This window comes from Oncorhynchus gorbuscha, linkage group LG23 (genome assembly GCF_021184085.1).
Source record: "Oncorhynchus gorbuscha isolate QuinsamMale2020 ecotype Even-year linkage group LG23, OgorEven_v1.0, whole genome shotgun sequence".
Taxonomy (NCBI): domain Eukaryota; kingdom Metazoa; phylum Chordata; class Actinopteri; order Salmoniformes; family Salmonidae; genus Oncorhynchus; species Oncorhynchus gorbuscha.
In genome coordinates, this window is record NC_060195.1 from 9,360,337 (window position 1) to 9,381,519 (window position 21,183).

Sequence of the window (21,183 nt, forward strand, 5' to 3'; positions counted from 1 at the left end):
TACAATTTCTCAAAAATCTGAAAGGAACAAATTGAGAGCCGTAGAGATGAGTAATCATGTGGGCCCCTGCAACCATTTCTTTATCATTGGGGGAAGTCAGTGCTGGTGAAACGTGGAACCATCAGACATAAATAATCAAACTCAAATCCACATTTTTTTGTGAGGTTTTACAGATACATATATATATGGGATTGTGCCTCTCTGTGGTGGATTACTAATGTCTGTTTCCAGTCAGCCCAGTGTGAAGCTAGAACAACATCTGGATCAGACAAGGGGAGAAAAAATAGCTGTAATGCAACGTGGCGTTTTCCATTCTGCCCGGAACATTCTTAAACCCCAAGCCCAATGCATGCGATGGAGAGAGAGAAAGGGGGCGGAGTTAAACTGAGTCTCACGGTTCTCAGTAGACGTGGCAGCAGTACTGTCTGTACAGGCTGCCGTGTCTGAAATGGTCCCCTATTCCCTATGCGGGCCCTGGTCAAAAGTAGTGCACTATAAGAAATAGGATGCCATTTCGCACACAGCCTATATCTGAGGCAACAAGTCCTCACAGAGTCAGTTATACAGAAGGGCTATAATCTAGTGTATAAATGCCATTACAGTTTGAAAATTGAGATTCCCAGCTGCCTGCCTGCAGTGTGTGAGCCTCAGATCACTATACAGTATACACCTCAAAATGATTATCTGAGAAAGAGAGAATAAGTTGGCAAAAGTTGGCACCAATCACTTATAGACAGATATTTATAGCAAGGTTTCCATTCAATTGGCGACAGATTTGAACATGAATATTCGAGAATCCGTATAAAGAAAAGATGTGCATTTTCCCACCAGCGATATGTTTCCAGCAGCCGGACTTGTTGCAGATAAAAGTTAGTGAGTGACAACATAGTGCACACAAAATGTTGTTTTTTTTGCTTAAGTTTTCATGTACCGAATAAAAATGGTTCAATGTGTTTGCATGGCATTTTCACCTCTATCGATACTTCTGTCACAAAAACGGTTGCATTAAATAGCAAATGTGGCAACTCTGGTCTTGGTGCCTGCGCTCTGGCCAACAGCTGGCAGATACAGTGCTGTGTGGGTAGACTAGTTTAGTTTATTATGATCCCAGTAGCTACCGCACATGCAGCAGCTGCTCTTCCTGGGTTCCACATAAAACATACAAATACATGACAAAGTTACAGAATTATACACTGAACAAAAAAAATGTAAACATAACATTTAAAGTGTCGGTCCCATTATTCATGAGCTGAAATAAAAATACATTTTACATATGCACAAAATGCTTTATTTCTCTTAAATTTTATGCACAAATTTGTTTACATCCCTGTTAGTGAGCATTTCTCCTGACAGGTGTGGCATAACAAGAAGCTGACTAAACAGCATGATCATTACACAGGTGCACCTTGTGTTGGGGACAATAAAAAAGCCGCTCTAAAATGTGCGGTTTTGACATATAACACAATGCCACAGATGTTTCAAGTTTTGACGGCGCTGGCAATTGGCAGGCTGACTCCAGGAATGTCCACCAGAGCTGTTGCCAGAGAATTTCATGTTCATTTCTCTACCATACACCGTCTCCGTTGTTTTAGAGAATTTGGCAGTACATCCAACTGGCCTCACAACCACGTACGTGTATGACGTTGTGTGGGCGTGCGGTCTGCTGATGTCAATGTTATGAACAGAGTGCCCCATGGTGGCGGTGGGGATATGGTTTCGACAGGCATAAGCTATGGACAACGAACACAATTGCATTTTATCGATGGAAATTTGAATACACAGAGATACGATGACGAGATCCTGAGGCCCATTGTCGGACCATTCGTCCACCGCCATCACCTCATGATAACACACGGCCCCATGTCTCAAGGATCTGTACACAATTCCTAGAAGCTGAAAATGTCCTAGTTGTTCCATGGCCTTCATACTCACCGACATGTCACCCATTGAGCATGTTTGGGATGCTCTGGATCGACGTTTACGAACATTCCACAGGCCACAATCAACAACCTGATCAGCTCTATGAGAAGATGTGTCGCGCTGTATGAGGCAAATGGTGGTCACACCAGATACTGACTGGTTTCCTGATACACGCCCCTACTTTTTTAAAAAGGTATCTTTGACCAACAGATGTATATCTGTATACCCAGTCATGTGAAATCCATAGATTAGGTTCTATTTTATTTATTTCAAGCGACTGATTTCCTTATATATGAACTGTAACTCAGTAAAATCTTTGAAATTGTTGCACGTTGCATTTATATTTTTGTTCAGTATATATAGGAAAGACACCAAAAATACTATCTAGTATACTATCTAGTATAATATAAAATACTATCTAGTATAAAATAAATTACTATCTAGTATAATATAAAATACTATCTAATATAATATAAAATACTATCTAGTATAATATAAAATACTTTCTAGTATATACTATAAAATACTATCTAGTATATACTATAAAATACTATCTAGTATAAAATAAATTACTATCTAGTATAATATAAATTACTATCTAGTATTATATAAAATACTATCTAGTATTATATAAAATACTATCTAGTATATATATAAAATACTATCTAGTATATACTATAAAATACTATCTAGTATATACTATAAAATACTATCTAGTATAAAATAAATTACTATCTAGTATAATATAAATTACTATCTAGTATTATATAAAATACTATCTAGTATTATATAAAATACTATCTAGTATATACTATAAAATACTATCTAGTATATACTATAAAATACTATCTAGTATATACTATAAAATACTATCTAGTATATACTATAAAATACTATCTTGTCTATATGATGATATTATTATGGATAAGAGTGAAAATATTTGTATTTGTCAAACGGTAGCCAAGTGTCAATCATCATGTCACCAGAATAAAACCATTTATTGGAAAGGAGCATCAAGCTCATCACCGTGCACTTTCATCATAATGTATTTCATCTGTAGCATAATAAACTGCCCGGTTCCCCGAAGTATATTAAGTAAATCATTCAGTATGAGTGAATTAGTAAAGTATACTAATACGTATCAAGATAAGACCCAGATGCAGACCGAGTTGAAGTAACAATGTTTATTACAGCAACAGGGGTAAAGGTACAGGATGGCAGGCAGGCCCAACCCCCCCCCCTCTAGGGGCGCACTTGGCGTCCTACCTGGGAGTATACCTGGCTGACCGGGGTGTCGGTGGTGGAAGTCGGCGATGAGAGCTGGGTCCAGGATGTCTCTGGCGGGGACCCAGCACCTCTCCTCCGGGCCATAACCCTCCCAGTCAACCAGGTACTGGAAACCCCTGCGAAGACGATCCAGTTCAACATGTCTCGGAGAACATCATTCAGAGCCTTGAACACAGCAGGGGCGTTGATGATGCCAAAGGGCATGACCAGATACTCGTAGTGACCAATGACTGTGTTGAAGGCAGTCTTCCTCTCGTACCTCTCTCGTATCCGTTCCAGGTGGTAGGTGTTCCGTAAATTCAGCTTGGAAAAGACAGTGGTCGCTTGGAGCGGCTCGAAGGCTGAGGAGATGAGTGGTAGCGGGAAAAAGGTTCTTAACCGTAATGTCATTGAGTCCCCGGTAGCCAATGCACAGGCGCAGGGTCTTGTCCTTTTTTTCCACGAAGAAGAACCCTGCGCCGGTGGGAGAGGAAGAGGGACGGATAAATCTAGCAGCTAGGGAGTCCCCAATGTAGGTATCCATAGCCTTGTTCTCACGTCACGACAGAGAGTACAGACTTCCCCGTGGCGGCGTGGTGCTAGGGAGAAGGTCAATCCCGCAGTCATAGGGTGGGTGTGGTGTTAGCGACATGGCAATGGCGTGGCAGAATGGGCTCCAGCCCATGATGGCACCAGTAGACCAGTTAATCGGGTGATTGTGTGGTTGGAGCCAGGAGAATCCCAATATCACAGGAATCAGAGGGGACTTGATGAGCAGGAACAGGATAGCCTCGCTGTGGTTCCCTGACACCTGTACGTTGATGGGAAGGGTGTTGTGGGTGACTCGGCCTATAGAGTGCCCGTCCAGCGCTCTAACGTCATAAGAACGGAGAGGGGCTGAGTGGGGATGTTCAGATCAGATGCCAGGGTAGCGTCCAAAAAGCTCTCGTCAGCCAATGAGTCAATGAGAACCCGGAGAGATTTGGACTGGTCTCCCCACAGCAGAATGACATGAAAATGACTGTGAGCAGGGGAAGTAGGAACGTTCTCCAAATGGCCCACCGGAGTTCTTGCTCCTACCAGTGAGCCTGGTTTCTTTAAAGGACAAGAGGACACGAAATGACCAAGAGTCCCACAGACAAGAGGACACGAAATGACCAAGAGTCCCACAGTACAGACAACTCTTCGTGTTGATCCTGTTTTGCCGTTTCGCTGGCAACAGCCCAGCTCTGCCCAGTGGCATAGGCTCAGGAAGCGGTGACTCGACCGTCTTCGGCAGCCCTCGGGGCACGTTGGAAAGCCTCGAATTCTCTCAGCAACGAGACCGTCAAGAGCTTGCGGGCTGGTGGGATCCCTGGACGTGCGAGCAAAACCCAATTTCATCACCCTCCATCGTTCCTGTAATCTCCCATCGATACGGATGGTCAAAGCGATGAGGAAATCAAGCTCCGTAGGTAACTCCTGGGTTGCAAGCTCGTCCTTGACCTCATCCGAGACGCCGTGCAGGAACATATCGAACACTGCCTCTTGGTTCCAAGCGCTCTCGGCTGCCAACGATCGGAAATCCACAGCATTGTCATCTACACTGCGGGAGGCCTGCCGAAGCTGGATTAGCTTCCCGTTGGCCTCTCGCCTGGAAAACGAGGCATCGAAAAACCTTCCTCACTTCTCCCACGAACCCCTCCAGACTAGCGCATATGGCCAGCTGTTGTTCCCACACTGCAGTAGACCAGGTGAGAGCCCCCCCCCCAGACATCAGCGTGATGAGGTAGGCAATCTTGGAGTGATCCGAGGGGAAGGAGGAGGGCTGAAGCTCGAAGACGAGGGCACACTGAGCTAGGAACGCCCGACAGGTGCTCGGCTCTCCATTCAAGCATTTCGGAGGTGGTAAGCGGGACTCCCGAGAAGGTGGAGTCACCGATGAAACAGCTAGTAGCTGAATCGCTGAGGAGCTGTGGGATTTCCTCCAGATAACCAGTGGAATTGCTCCAAACTGTTCAACACCCGGTTCTGGAGTTCAGCCAATATTTGGACCCCCTCCACAAGGCCACGAAGCAATACCTTATGCATACCGATGGTGGTTCTCTGGGTGAAGATGATGTTGCACAGCTGGCCTGGGTCTGATGGGTCAGTCATGGTCAGTTCATACCATCAGATATCAAGGTAAGACCCAGATGCAGACTGTGTCGAAGTAACAATGTTTATTACAGCAACAGGGGCAAAGGTATAGGAAGGCTCAGGCTCAGGCTCAGGGGGTCAGGTTCAGGGTCAGGGTCAGACAGAGTGGTCAGGCGGGTGGATTCAGGGTCAGGACAGGCAAGGGTCAAAAACCAGGAGGATGAGAAAAGTAGGAGCTGACACAAAAACGCTGGTTGACTTGAACAAACAAGAAAAACTGGCAAAAGACAAACAGAGAACCCAAGTATAAATACACATGGGATAATGGGAAAGATGGGAGACAATCACAAAGACAGGTGAAACAGATCAGGGTGTGACACTATGTAAATCCCTCACCATAAGTGAATTAGTAAAGTATATTAACTAAATCCTTCAGCATGAGTGCGTGCCACTGGGGAACTCGACTGAACATGAAATGCTGCCAGGAGCATCAAACATTAAACGCCTCAGCTCCATTTCCTCTATAAAGTCACACTGAGTCTTAAAACGATGACTACTGCACTGCTAGGGACAGAGGCCCTTTTATATGATAGATGTAAGGCTTTATGCTAACCTTTGATCAAAACGACACCCTAAACGGCCCTGGTCAAGAGTAGTACACTACATAGGGAACAGTTGGCATTTGGGACACATCTCCAACAGCACAAACACGGACTGGAATAAATTACAGCCTAGGGAGTTAGTTTAGGGTTTTACTCTTTAGTTAAAGTGCAAATGATAGGTTCTTGTGTGTCCTCTGTTTGACCCTCTGTGGTACATAAGGTCAATAATCCATAAGGCTTTTGTGAACACCCACAAGGATGACCATGCAGGCTAATGCAGCCCTATGCACGAATGTTGTTATGCACAATGTTTTCCCGCCCTTAATGCTTTCTTTGTTCATGCTCCGTGGCTCTAGCCAGGCTCTATTTTGGCAGTATGCAGGTAATAATAGGTATTTTGGCAGTATACAGGGAATAATACCTATTTTGGCAGTATGCAGGGAATAATACCTATTTTGGCAGTATGCAGGGAATAATAGCTATTTTGGCAGTATGCAGGGAATAATACCTATTTTGGCAGTATGCAGGGAATAATACCTATTTTGGCAGTATGCAGGGAATAATACCTATTTTGGCAGTATGCAGGGAATAATACCTATTTTGGCAGTATGCAGGGAATAATACCTATTTTGGCAGTATGCAGGTAATAATACCTACTTTGGCAGTATGCAGGGAATAATACCTACTTTGGCAGTATGCAGGTAATAATACCTACTTTGGCAGTATGCAGGGAATAATACCTATTTTGGCAGTATGCAGGGAATAATACCTATTTTGGCAGTATGCAGGGAATAATAGCTATTTTGGCAGCATGCAGGGAATAATAGCTATTTTGGCAGTATGCAGGGAATAATACCTATTTTGGCAGTATGCAGGTAATAATACCTACTTTGGCAGTATGCAGGTAATAATACCTACTTTGGCAGTATGCAGGGAATAATAGCTATTTTGGCAGTATGCAGGGAATAATAGCTATTTTGGCAGCATGCAGGGAATAATAGCTATTTTGGCAGTATGCAGGGAATAATAGCTATTTTGGCAGCATGCAGGGAATAATAGCTATTTTGGCAGTATGCAGGGAATAATACCTATTTTGGCAGTATGCAGGGAATAATACCTATTTTGGCAGTATGCAGGGAATAATAGCTATTTTGGCAGCATGCAGGTAAGAAAAGTTTTTTTTAGCAGTATGCAGGGAATAATACCTATTTTGGCAGTATGCAGGTAAGAATAGGTATTTTGGCAGTATGCAGGTAAGAATAGGTATTTTGGCAGTATGCAGGGAATAATAGGTTTTTTAGCAGTATGCAGGGAATAATAGCCATTTTAGCAGTATGCAGAGAAGACCTCTTTTGGCAGTTCTTTCATTCTCCCATTTAACTGACTTTAGGATAACAGCTAGGATGCATAGATGACTTAACCTCTATGAACAGTGAAGAACAGCCCTTGAGACTGTCTGACAGATCCACTAGCTACATTAATGTGGTTAATACTAGACATTTTTCAGTCTTGAAATGTGACAGTATATTTTACTACAGCTCAATAGATGAAGAGACCTTGCAATTGGCTATAACTGAGGGATAGTTGCCTGCATGGCAGCCGAATAGTCCCTCTGAGTAGTGAAATGCATTCAGACGTAGCCCACTGTTTAAAACTCTGATGACGTGGTGTATGGGAGTACTGAATCACAGCCTGTGCTCTGTGTTCTGGTCTGGCCAGACACTTTGACTCACGTCCTGCCCAGCTGAACCGAGGAGATGAAACAGGGTGTTCTGGTCTGGCCAGACACTTTGACTCACGTCCTGCCCAGCTGAACCGAGGAGATGAAACAGGGTGTTCTGGTCTGGCCAGACACTTTGACTCACGTCCTGCCCAGCTGAACCGAGGAGATGAAACAGGGTGTTCTGGTCTGGCCAGACACTTTGACTCACGTCCTGCCCAGCTGAACCGAGGAGATGAAACAGGGTGTTCTGGTCTGGCCAGACACTTTGACTCACGTCCTGCCCAGCTGAACCGAGGAGATGAAACAGGGTGTTCTGGTCTGGCCAGACACTTTGACTCACGTCCTGCCCAGCTGAACCGAGGAGATGAAACAGGGTGTTCTGGTCTGGCCAGACACTTTGACTCACGTCCTGCCCAGCTGAACCGAGGAGATGAAACAGGGTGTTCTGGTCTGGCCAGACACTTTGACTCACGTCCTGCCCAGCTGAACCGAGGAGATGAAACAGGGTGTTCTGGTCTGGCCAGACACTTTGACTCACGTCCTGCCCAGCTGAACCGAGGAGATGAAACAGGGTGTTCTGGTCTGGCCAGACACTTTGACTCACGTCCTGCCCAGCTGAACCGAGGAGATGAAACAGGGTGTTCTGGTCTGGCCAGACACTTTGACTCACGTCCTGCCCAGCTGAACCGAGGAGATGAAACAGGGTGTTCTGGTCTGGCCAGACACTTTGACTCACGTCCTGCCCAGCTGAACCGAGGAGATGAAACAGGGTGTTCTGGTCTGGCCAGACACTTTGACTCACGTCCTGCCCAGCTGAACCGAGGAGATGAAACAGGGTGTTCTGGTCTGGCCAGACACTTTGACTCACGTCCTGCCCAGCTGAATCGAGGAGATGAAACAGGGTGTTCTGGGCCGTAAAAGAGGAGTAAAGGACATTGTACATTATTTGAATTTCTACAGAATTGTTTTTTACTTTGCTGAAACTTTTCACTACAACGTACAAATTTGAGCATAAAACCGGTCTGTTTATTTTATGAACCTGTGAAAGGGTGCAGTCTTTTTATTGTTCTGTTGCCACGGAGAGTGCAGTGCATTGAGATATTGAACCAATCAGCTTTTATGTCTTACCTCAGGGTCAACGCCAAGTGGGAAGGAAATTAATTTGACAAGACAGAGAGGAACAACCTTGAAACAAACTGGTTTGTGATATGCCCCTCTGACAGTGTATCATCAATCTGGAGGACGTGGGCAACATCCGAGGGAGATCGTTAGATGGTAGAGTGTGTGTGTGTGTGTGTGTGTGTGTGTGTGTGTGTGTGTGTGTGTGTGTGTGTGTGTGTGTGTGTGTGTGTGTGTGTGTGTGTGTGTGTGTGTGTGTGTGTGTGTGTGTGTGTGTGTGTGTGTGTGTGTGTGTGTGTGTGTGTGTGTGTGTGTGTGTGTGTGTGTGTGTGTTTGTGAGTGTGTGTGTGTGTGAGAGACACGCTGTGGATCTGTATGGCCACAGTTAATCTCCCATTTCCCTTTGCATTTAATTAGTGACAATGACAATGAGTGAAGTGTTGAATTGTTTATGATCTCATCCCATAACAGATAGCACTGACTCCATTACTGTATAATTATTACTGTAAAATTATTACCGTATAATTATTACCGTAGAATGATTTCTTTAAATCACTTGTCTGCCAGAGTCATTCACTTTTTTTTTTAAAGCATTCCTTGACATGAAAATGTATGTTAGACACACTGAAATCAAGAAGTTATTTGAAATGACATTGTAACATTTTGCTTCAACTGTCTCTTCAACTGTCTCTGCAACTGTCTCTTCAACTGTCTCTTCAACTGTCTCTTCAACTGTCTCTTCAACTGTCTCTTCAACTGTCTCTTCAACTGTCTCTTCAACTGTCTCTTCAACCGTCTCTTCAACTGTCTCTTCAACTGTCTCTTCAACTGTCTCTTCAACTGTCTCTTCAACCGTCTCTTCAACTGTCTCTTCAACTGTCTCTTCAACTGTCTCTTCAACTGTCTCTTCAACTGTCTCTTCAACTGTCTCTTCAACTGTCTCTTCAACCGTCTCTTCAACTGTCTCTTCAACTGTCTCTTCAACTGTCTCTTCAACTGTCTCTTCAACTGTCTCTGCTGTATGTAATGTCCTCATGTCCATGTTCTCTGCTGTATGTAATGTCCTCATGTCCATGTTCTCTGCTGTATGTAATGTCCTCATGTCCATGTTCTCTGCTGTATGTAATGTCCTCATGTCCATGTTCTCTGCTGTATGTAATGTCCTGTATGTAATGTCCTCATGTCCATGTTCTCTGCTGTATGTAATGTCCTCATGTCCATGTTCTCTGCTGTATGTAATGTCCTCATGTCCATGTTCTCTGCTGTATGTAATGTCCTCATGTCCATGTTCTCTGCTGTATGTAATGTCCTCATGTCCATGTTCTCTGCTGTATGTAATGTCCTCATGTCCATGTTCTCTGCTGTATGTAATGTCCTCATGTCCATGTTCTCTGCTGTATGTAATGTCCTCATGTCCATGTTCTCTGCTGTATGTAATGTCCTCATGTCCATGTTCTCTGCTGTATGTAATGTCCTCATGTCCATGTTCTCTGCTGTATGTAATGTCCTCATGTCCATGTTCTCTGCTGTATGTTCTCTGCTGTATGTCCTCATGTCCATGTTCTCTGCTGTATGTAATGTCCTCATGTCCATGTTCTCTGCTGTATGTAATGTCCTCATGTCCATGTTCTCTGCTGTATGTAATGTCCTCATGTCCATGTTCTCTGCTGTATGTAATGTCCTCATGTCCATGTTCTCTGCTGTATGTAATGTCCTCATGTCCATGTTCTCTGCTGTATGTAATGTCCTCATGTCCATGTTCTCTGCTGTATGTAATGTCCTCATGTCCATGTTCTCTGCTGTATGTAATGTCCTCATGTCCATGTTCTCTGCTGTATGTAATGTCCTCATGTCCATGTTCTCTGCTGTATGTAATGTCCTCATGTCCATGTTCTCTGCTGTATGTAATGTCCTCATGTCCATGTTCTCTGCTGTATGTAATGTCCTCATGTCCATGTTCTCTGCTGTATGTAATGTCCTCATGTCCATGTTCTCTGCTGTATGTAATGTCCTCATGTCCATGTTCTCTGCTGTATGTAATGTCCTCATGTCCATGTTCTCTGCTGTATGTAATGTCCTCATGTCCATGTTCTCTGCTGTATGTCCATGTTCTCTGCTGTATGTAATGTCCTCATGTCCATGTTCTCTGCTGTATGTAATGTCCTCATGTCCATGTTCTCTGCTGTATGTAATGTCCTCATGTCCATGTTCTCTGCTGTATGTAATGTCCTCATGTCCATGTTCTCTGCTGTATGTAATGTCCTCATGTCCATGTTCTCTGCTGTATGTAATGTCCTCATGTCCATGTTCTCTGCTGTATGTAATGTCCTCATGTCCATGTTCTCTGCTGTCCATGTTCTCTGCTGTAATGTCCTCATGTCCATGTTCTCTGCTGTATGTAATGTCCTCATGTCCATGTTCTCTGCTGTATGTAATGTCCTCATGTCCATGTTCTCTGCTGTATGTAATGTCCTCATGTCCATGTTCTCTGCTGTATGTAATGTCCTCATGTCCATGTTCTCTGCTGTATGTAATGTCCTCATGTCCATGTTCTCTGCTGTATGTAATGTCCTCATGTCCATGTTCTCTGCTGTATGTAATGTCCTCATGTCCATGTTCTCTGCTGTATGTAATGTCCTCATGTCCATGTTCTCATGTCCATGTTCTCTGCTGTATGTAATGTCCTCATGTCCATGTTCTCTGCTGTATGTAATGTCCTCATGTCCATGTTCTCTGCTGTATGTAATGTCCTCATGTCCATGTTCTCTGCTGTATGTAATGTCCTCATGTCCATGTTCTCTGCTGTATGTAATGTCCTCATGTCCATGTTCTCTGCTGTATGTAATGTCCTCATGTCCATGTTCTCTGCTGTATGTAATGTCCTCATGTCCATGTTCTCTGCTGTATGTAATGTCCTCATGTCCATGTTCTCTGCTGTATGTAATGTCCTCATGTCCATGTTCTCTGCTGTATGTAATGTCCTCATGTCCATGTTCTCTGCTGTATGTAATGTCCTCATGTCCATGTTCTCTGCTGCTGTGTATGTAATGTCCTCATGTCCATGTTCTCTGCTGTATGTAATGTCCTCATGTCCATGTTCTCTGCTGTATGTAATGTCCTCATGTCCATGTTCTCTGCTGTATGTAATGTCCTCATGTCCATGTTCTCTGCTGTATGTCCATGTTCTCTGCTGTATGTCCTCATGTCCATGTTCATGTTCTCTGTCCATGTTCTCTGCTGTATGTAATGTCCTCATGTCCATGTTCTCTGCTGTATGTAATGTCCTCATGTCCATGTTCTCTGCTGTATGTAATGTCCTCATGTCCATGTTCTCTGCTGTATGTAATGTCCTCATGTCCATGTTCTCTGCTGTATGTAATGTCCTCATGTCCATGTTCTCTGCTGTATGTAATGTCCTCATGTCCATGTTCTCTGCTGTATGTAATGTCCTCATGTCCATGTTCTCTGCTGTATGTAATGTCCTCATGTCCATGTTCTCTGCTGTATGTAATGTCCTCATGTCCATGTTCTCTGCTGTATGTAATGTCCTCATGTCCATGTTCTCTGCTGTATGTAATGTCCTCATGTCCATGTTCTCTGCTGTATGTAATGTCCTCATGTCCATGTTCTCTGCTGTATGTAATGTCCTCATGTCCATGTTCTCTGCTGTATGTATGTCCATGTTCTCTGCTGTATGTCCATGTTCTCTGCTGTATGTAATGTCCTCATGTCCATGTTCTCTGCTGTATGTAATGTCCTCATGTCCATGTTCTCTGCTGTATGTAATGTCCTCATGTCCATGTTCTCTGCTGTATGTAATGTCCTCATGTCCATGTTCTCTGCTGTATGTAATGTCCTCATGTCCATGTTCTCTGCTGTATGTAATGTCCTCATGTCCATGTTCTCTGCTGTATGTAATGTCCTCATGTCCATGTTCTCTGCTGTATGTAATGTCCTCATGTCCATGTTCTCTGCTGTATGTAATGTCCTCATGTCCATGTTCTCTGCTGTATGTAATGTCCTCATGTCCATGTTCTCTGCTGTATGTAATGTCCTCATGTCCATGTTCTCTGCTGTATGTAATGTCCTCATGTCCATGTTCTCTGCTGTATGTAATGTAATGTCCTCATGTCCATGTTCTCTGCTGTATGTAATGTCCATGTCCATGTTCCATGTTCCTCATGTCCATGTTCTCTGTAATGTCCTCATGTCCATGTTCTCTGCTGTATGTAATGTCCTCATGTCCATGTTCTCTGCTGTATGTAATGTCCTCATGTCCATGTTCTCTGCTGTATGTAATGTCCTCATGTCCATGTTCTCTGCTGTATGTAATGTCCTCATGTCCATGTTCTCTGCTGTATGTAATGTCCTCATGTCCATGTTCTCTGCTGTATGTAATGTCCTCATGTTCTCTGCTGTATGTAATGTCCTCATGTCCATGTTCTCTGCTGTATGTAATGTCCTCATGTCCATGTTCTCTGCTGTATGTAATGTCCTCATGTCCATGTTCTCTGCTGTATGTAATGTCCTCATGTCCATGTTCTCTGCTGTATGTAATGTCCTCATGTCCATGTTCTCTGCTGTATGTAATGTCCTCATGTCCATGTTCTCTGCTGTATGTAATGTCCTCATGTCCATGTTCTCTGTCCATGTTCTCTGCTGTATGTAATGTCCTCATGTCCATGTTCTCTGCTGTATGTAATGTCCTCATGTCCATGTTCTCTGCTGTATGTAATGTCCTCATGTCCATGTTCTCTGCTGTATGTAATGTCCTCATGTCCATGTTCTCTGCTGTATGTAATGTCCTCATGTCCATGTTCTCTGCTGTATGTAATGTCCTCATGTCCATGTTCTCTGCTGTATGTAATGTCCTCATGTCCATGTTCTCTGCTGTATGTAATGTCCTCATGTCCATGTTCTCTGCTGTATGTAATGTCCTCATGTCCATGTTCTCTGCTGTCCTGTAATGTCCTCTGTATGTCCATGTTCTCTGCTGTATGTAATGTCCTCATGTCCATGTTCTCTGCTGTATGTAATGTCCTCATGTCCATGTTCTCTGCTGTATGTAATGTCCTCATGTCCATGTTCTCGGCTGTATGTAATGTCCTCATGTCCATGTTCTCTGCTGTATGTAATGTCCTCATGTCCATGTTCTCTGCTGTATGTAATGTCCTCATGTCCATGTTCTCTGCTGTATGTAATGTCCTCATGTCCATGTTCTCTGCTGTATGTAATGTCCTCATGTCCATGTTCTCTGCTGTATGTAATGTCCTCATGTCCATGTTCTCTGCTGTATGTAATGTCCTCATGTCCATGTTCTCTGCTGTATGTAATGTCCTCATGTCCATGTTCTCTGCTGTATGTAATGTCCTCATGTCCATGTTCTCTGCTGTATGTAATGTCCTCATGTCCATGTTCTCTGCTGTATGTAATGTCCTCATGTCCATGTTCTCGGCTGTATGTAATGTCCTCATGTCCATGTTCTCTGCTGTATGTAATGTCCTCATGTCCATGTTCTCTGCTGTATGTAATGTCCTCATGTCCATGTTCTCTGCTGTATGTAATGTCCTCATGTCCATGTTCTCTGCTGTATGTAATGTCCTCATGTCCATGTTCTCTGCTGTATGTAATGTCCTCATGTCCATGTTCTCTGCTGTATGTAATGTCCTCATGTCCATGTTCTCTGCTGTATGTAATGTCCTCATGTCCATGTTCTCTGCTGTATGTAATGTCCTCATGTCCATGTTCTCTGCTGTATGTAATGTCTACACTATGATTCCTCTTGCCCCTTTCTGTATCTTCCTGCACATTCAATAAACTTTAAATATTTCCTCTCTGTTACAAAAAGCAGGAGCCTAATGAGTTGTTTCTCCTGGTTCGGCTTTGGGCCTGCCCTGCTTTAATGTCACACAGCCTAGTTCTATTGTCACACAAGCCTAGTTCTATTGTCACACAGCCTAGTTCTAATGTCACACAGCCTAGTTCTATTGTCACACAGCCTAGTTCTATTGTCACACAGCCTAGTTCTATTGTCACACAGTCTAGTTCTAATGTCACACAGCCTAGTTCCAATGTCACACAGCCTAGTTCTATTGTCACACAGCCTAGTTCCAATGTCACACAGCCTAGTTCTATTGTCACACAGTCTAGTTCTATTGTCACACAGCCTAGTTCTATTGTCACACAGCCTAGTTCTATTGTCACACAGTCTAGTTCTAATGTCACACAGCCTAGTTCCAATGTCACACAGCCTAGTTCTATTGTCACACAGCCTAGTTCCAATGTCACACAGCCTAGTTCTATTGTCACACAGCCTAGTTCGGCTTTGGGCCTGCCCTGCTCTGATGTCACACAGCCTAGTTCTGCTTTGGGCCTGCCCTGATCTGATGTCACACAGCCTAGTTCTATTGTCACACAGCCTAGTTCTATTGTCACACAGCCTAGTTTGGCTTTGGGCCTGCCCTGCTCTGATGTCACACAGTCTAGTTCGGCTTTGGGCCTGCCCTGATCTGATGTCACCCAGCCTAGTTCGGCTTTGGGCCTGTCCTGATCTGATGTCACACAGCCTAGTTCGGCTTTGGGCCCGCCCTGATCTGATGTCACACAGCCTAGTTCGGCTTTGGGCCTGCCCTGCTCTGATGTCACACAGCCTAGTTCGGCTTTGGGCCTGCCCTGATCTGATGTCACACAGCCTAGTTCGGCTTTGGGCCTGCCCTGATCTGATGTCACACAGCCTAGTTCGGCTTTGGGCCTGCCCTGCTCTGATGTCACACAGCCTAGTTCGGCTTTGGGCCTGCCCTGCTCTGATGTCACACAGCCTAGTTCGGCTTTGGGCCTGCCCTGCTTTAATGCTAGACAGTTGAAGTAATTTCAAATACATTTTATTTGTCACATACACATTGTTAGCAGATGTTAATGCGGGTGTAGCGAAATGTTTGTGCTTCTAGTTCCGACAATGCAGTAATAACCAACGAGTAATCTAACCTAACAATTTCACAACAACTACCTTATACACACACAAGTGTAAAGGAATGAAGAATATGTATTTAAAAAACAGAACATAGGCAAGATGCAGTAAATGGTATAGAGTACAGTATATACATATGAGATGAGTAATGTAGGTTATGTAAACATTATATAAAGTGGCATTGTTTAAAGGGGCTTGTGATACATTTTTTACATCCATTTTTCCATTATTAAAGTGGCTGGAGTTGAGTCAAGGTGTTGGCAGCAGCCACTCAATGTTAGTGGTGGCTGTTTAACAGTCTGATGGCCTTGAGATAGAAGCTGTTTTTCAGTCTCTCGGTCCCTGATTTGATGCACCCGTACTGACCTCGCCTTCTGGATGATAGCGGGGTGAACACGCAGTAGCTCGAGTGGTTGTTGTCCTTGATGATATTTGTGGCCTTCCTGTGACATCGGGGGTGTAGGTGTCCTGGAGGGCAGGTAGTTTGCCCCGGGTGATGCGTTGTGCAGACCTCACTACCGTCTGAAGAGCCTTACGGTTGTGGGAGGAGCAGTTGCTGTACCAGGCGGTGATACAGCCCGACAGGATGCTCTCGATTGTGTATCTGTAAAAGTTTGAGGGTCTTAGGTGACAAGCCAAATTTCTTCAGCCTCCTGAGTTTGAAGAGGCGCTGCTGCGCCTTCTTCACCATGCTGTATGTATGGGTGGACCAATTCAGTTTGTGCGTGATGTGTACGCCGAGGAACTTAAAACTTACTACCCTCTCCACTACTGTCCCGTCGATGTGGATAGGGGGGTGCTCCCTCTGCTGTTTCCTGAAGTCCACGATCATCTCCTTTGTTTTGTTGACGTTGAGTGTGATGTTATTTTCCTGACACCACATCAAGCCTACCACTGTGGTGTCGTCTGCAAACTTGATGATTGAGTTGGAGGTGTGAATGGCCATGTAGTCATGGATGAACAGGGAGTACAGGAGAGGGCTCAGAACGCACCCTTGTGGGGCCCCAGTGTTGAGGATCAGTGGGGTGGAGATGTTGTTTCCTACCCTCACCACCTGGGGGCGGCCCGTCAGTCCGCACAGGGCGGGGTCGAGACCCAGGGTCTCGAGCTTGATGACGAGTTTGGAGGTACTATGGTGTTAAATGCTGAGCTGTAGTCGATGAACAGCATTCTCACATAGGTATTCCTCTTGTCCAGATGGGTTAGGGCAGTGGGCAGTGTGCAGTGTATTTGCGATTGCGTCGTCTGTGGACCTATTGGAGCGGTAAGCAAATTGGAGTGGGTCTAGGGTGTCAGGCAGGGTGGAGGTGATATGGTCCTTGACTAGTCTCTCAAAGCACTTCATGATGACGGAGGTGAGTGCTACGGAGCGGGAGTCGTTTAGCTCAGTTACCTTAGCTTTCTTGGGAACAGGAACAATGGTGGCCCTCTTGAAGCATGTGGGAACAGCAGACTGGGATAAGGATTGATTGAATATATCCGTAAACACAAAAGCCAGCTGGTCTGCGCATGCCCTGAGGATGCGACGGGGGATGCCGTCTGGGCCTGCAGCCCTGCGAGGGTTAACACGTTTAAATGTTTTACTCATGTTGGCTGCAGTGAAGGATAGTCTGCAGGTTTTGGTTGCGGGCCGTGTCAGTGGCACTGTATTGTCCTCAAAGCGGGCAAAAAGTTCTTTCGTCTGTCTGGGAGCAAGACATCCTGGTCCGTGACAGGGCTGGTTTTCTTTTTGTAATCCGTGATTGACTGTAGACCCTGCCACATACCTCTTGTGTCAGAGTCGTTGAATTGCAACTCTACTTTGTCTCTATACTGATGCTGAGCAGAGGGAATAACTACACTGTTTGTATTCGGTCATGTTTCCGGTCACCTTGCACTGGTTAAAAGCAGTGGTTCGCGCTTTGAGTTTCTCGCAAATGCTGCCATCAATCCACGGTTTCTGGTTTGAGAATGTTTTAATAGTTTCTGTGGGTACGACATCGCCGATGCACTTGCTAATAAACTCGCTCACCGAATCAGCGTATTCATCAATGTTGTTGTTTGACGCAATGCGGAACATATCCTAATCCACGCGATTGAAGCAATCTTGAAGCGTGGAATCAGATTGGTCGGACCAGCGTTGAACAGACCTGAGCGCAGGAGCTTCCTGTTTTAGTCTCTGTCTCTAGGCAGGGAGCAACAAAGTGGAGCTGTGGTCAGCTTTTCCGAAAGGAGGGCAGGGGAAGGCCTTATATGCGTCGCGGAAGTTTGAATAACAATGATCCAGAGTTTTACCAGCCCTGGTAGCAGAATCGATTTCATGGAAGAGTTGTGTCCACGTGGCTTTAAAAGGAGTGTTAATGTTCTCTCTTTATGATTAAATCATGCAAAACTGTACTACATTATTCAGTTGGCTTCAGTCCTGCTTGCAGTGTTCTTAAATCCACGCAGGAGGCTCTAATGTCTTTCAGTCTCAGAATATGTGGTTAGGCTTTGTTGGCTTCATGTCTCACAAATAAACACATCTTCCGTTTTGGGTTCTTCCTAGAGACTAGTCTTTTTTTATTTGAAGGTCTGATAGGGGTTATGTGTTTGTTATGTTAGTGTCTGCATGAGCATGAAAGAAGTATCTCTCTCTGTGTCTGTCTTGTGTGTCTGTAGTTCTCTAAATGTCTCTGTCTCTAAATATCTCTGTCTCTAAATGTCTCTGTCTCTCTAAATGTCTCTGTCTCTCTAAATGTCTCTGTCTCTAAATATCTCTGTCTCTAAATGTCTCTGTCTCTCTAAATGTCTCTGTCTCTAAATGTCTCTGTCTCTAAATATCTCTGTCTCTAAATATCTCTGTCTCTAAATGTCTCTGTCTCTAAATGTCTCTGTCTCTCTAAATGTCTCTGTCTCTAAATATCTCTGTCTCTGTCTCTAAATGTCTCTGTCTCTCTAAATGTCTCTGTCTCTCTAAAAATGTGTCTGTCTTTATGTCTCTGTATCTGTGTCTTTAAATGTCTGTCTCCAAATGTCTCTGTCTTTGTGTCTCTAAATGTATCTATGTCTCTAAATGTCTCGGTCTGTGTCTCTAAATGTCTCTGTCTGTCTCTAAATGTATCTCTAAATGTCTCTGTCTCTCTAAATGTCTCTGTGTCTCTAAATATCTCTGTCTCTGTCTCTAAATGTCTCTGTCTCTCTAAATGTCTCTGTCTCTCTAAAAATGTGTCTGTCTTTATGTCTCTGTATCTGTGTCTTTAAATGTCTGTCTCCAAATGTCTCTGTCTTTGTGTCTCTAAATGTATCTGTCTCTAAATGTCTCTGTCTGTGTCTCTAAATGTCTCTAAATGTCTCTGTCTGTCTCTAAATGTATCTCTAAATGTCTCTGTCTCTAAATGTCTCTGTCTCTCTAAATGTCTCTGTCTCTCTAAATGTCTCTGTCTCTCTAAATGTCTCTATGTCTCTGTCTCTATGTCTCTGTCTCTAAATGTCTCTGTGTCTCTAAATGTCTCTGTCTCTAAATGTCTCTGTCTCTGTGTCTCTAAATGTCTCTGTGTCTAAATGTCTCTGTCTCTTGATGTCTCTGTCTCTAAATGTCTCTGTCTCTTGATGTCTCTGTCTCTAAATGTCTCTATCTCTTAATGTCTCTGTCTCTGTGTCTCTAAATGTCTCTGTGTCTCTAAATGTCACCCCCCCCCCTCCAATCTGATCTGTGATCAGTCTCCCTGCTCCATGTTATCAGCAGTACTATCAGTACTGCCCAGAGGAGACATTCAACTTCGGAATGCAAAGAAAATCACTGCTGTGAGCACGCCAAAACAAGCCTGAGCTGTTTTGATGTCCAACATTGCCGAAGCTCCACACAAGATTCGGCATGATTCTTGATATTTGTTTAAAAAGACAGTCCTCACAGAATCCATCAGCAGCTGGGACTGGATTTATGTTGTTTAAAAAGACAGGCCTCACAGAATCCATCAGCAGCTGGGACTGTATTTATGTTGTTTAAAAAGACAGGCCTCACAGAATCCATCAGCAGCTGGGACTGGATTTATGTTTTGACAAATACATTGGACAAAGAAAATAAAGTAATTTACATAAAATAAATGTAGGGGCTAGATCAGCTATAATAATACAGATAGATTGTGGCTTCTATCAATGTAATTGTCTGCATCATTTACAATCCCCCATATCTATATTTTTTTGTAAAGATATGTATTATTAATATATATATATATATCTATATATATTTTTTTAAATATATGTTCCTTCGTCATTATTTTCCCCTAACCATACCACCCCTCCCCTTATTGGAGTAAACTAATGGACAACAACACTTAGGCCTCTACTTCCAGTTTATAAATACTGCATTCATTTCACAGACAGTATATTTTACACAAGTCATCTTGTGTTTGTTCTTTTGTCCCAGCCTTCAGCTACCCTCCATTTTGTGCACCTTCAATCATACTATGAAATGGTATTTACAGAGGCAAGGCTATTGCTTGGCTGATGACCTAATTACAGATTGTGGCTTTAATATCCATCCGGGTCCGTTGTTTGGCTGTGTGAAATCAGAGATTAGACACCAAACATTTATTTTAATAATTTCCTTCAACATGTAGTTTAATCTAATGATGTGGGCAGTGCAGAAAGGAAATAACATTTCAGCAAGTCTAACCATGTCTGTATGTCCACTGTTGCATATTTACTCTCAGCACTCAATATGCACATTTATCTGAATTCTGTTTCCTTTGGCAGGGACCACAGGATCTAACAGGAGCATTTCCCTCCCCGCAGGAGGACGGCCTCGCTGGTCAACTCAGGAAAGAGGAAGACGAGGTAGTGAGAGGAGGGTTGCCCTGGTTCACAGTGGATTTCCTCTACCTTCCTAGGATTTCCTCTCTAAAATATATCTTTGCATGCACATATATCACTGTATCATCTGCATACATTTGAACTTCAGACCCAGTACAGACAGAAGGCAGATCATTAATGTACAGGCTGAACAGGAGGGGCCCCAGTATTGACCCTTGGGGCACGCCCACATCATAGCTAAGAGTGGGCGACAGCTCATTGCTCACTCTGACACACTGAGTTCTGCCTTCAAGGTATGATTTCATCCATTTCAAGGCATCGGGGGAAAAGTTGAACTTGGACAATTTTGTGATGAGAATCTCATGGTTAACAGTATCAAAAGCCTTCCTTAGGTCCAGAAACACAGCCCCAACAACGCCCCCTTTGTCCATCTTGGACTTCACATTTTCCAGAATAAAGCAGTTGGCCATTTCTGTGGAGTGTTTCGCTCTGAAGCCAAACTGCATGGAGTGTAATGTGAAGGGGCTGTTTTTGAGGTGGGCAATCAGTTGTTCTGCTACGCACTTTTCAACAACCTTTGACACCACAGTATACTAATGGGCCTGTCGTTACTCACGTCAGCAGGGTCGCCTGATTTAAAGATGGCCGTTATTATGGCCGACTTCCATACCCTTGGAAACACCCCGAGACCAATA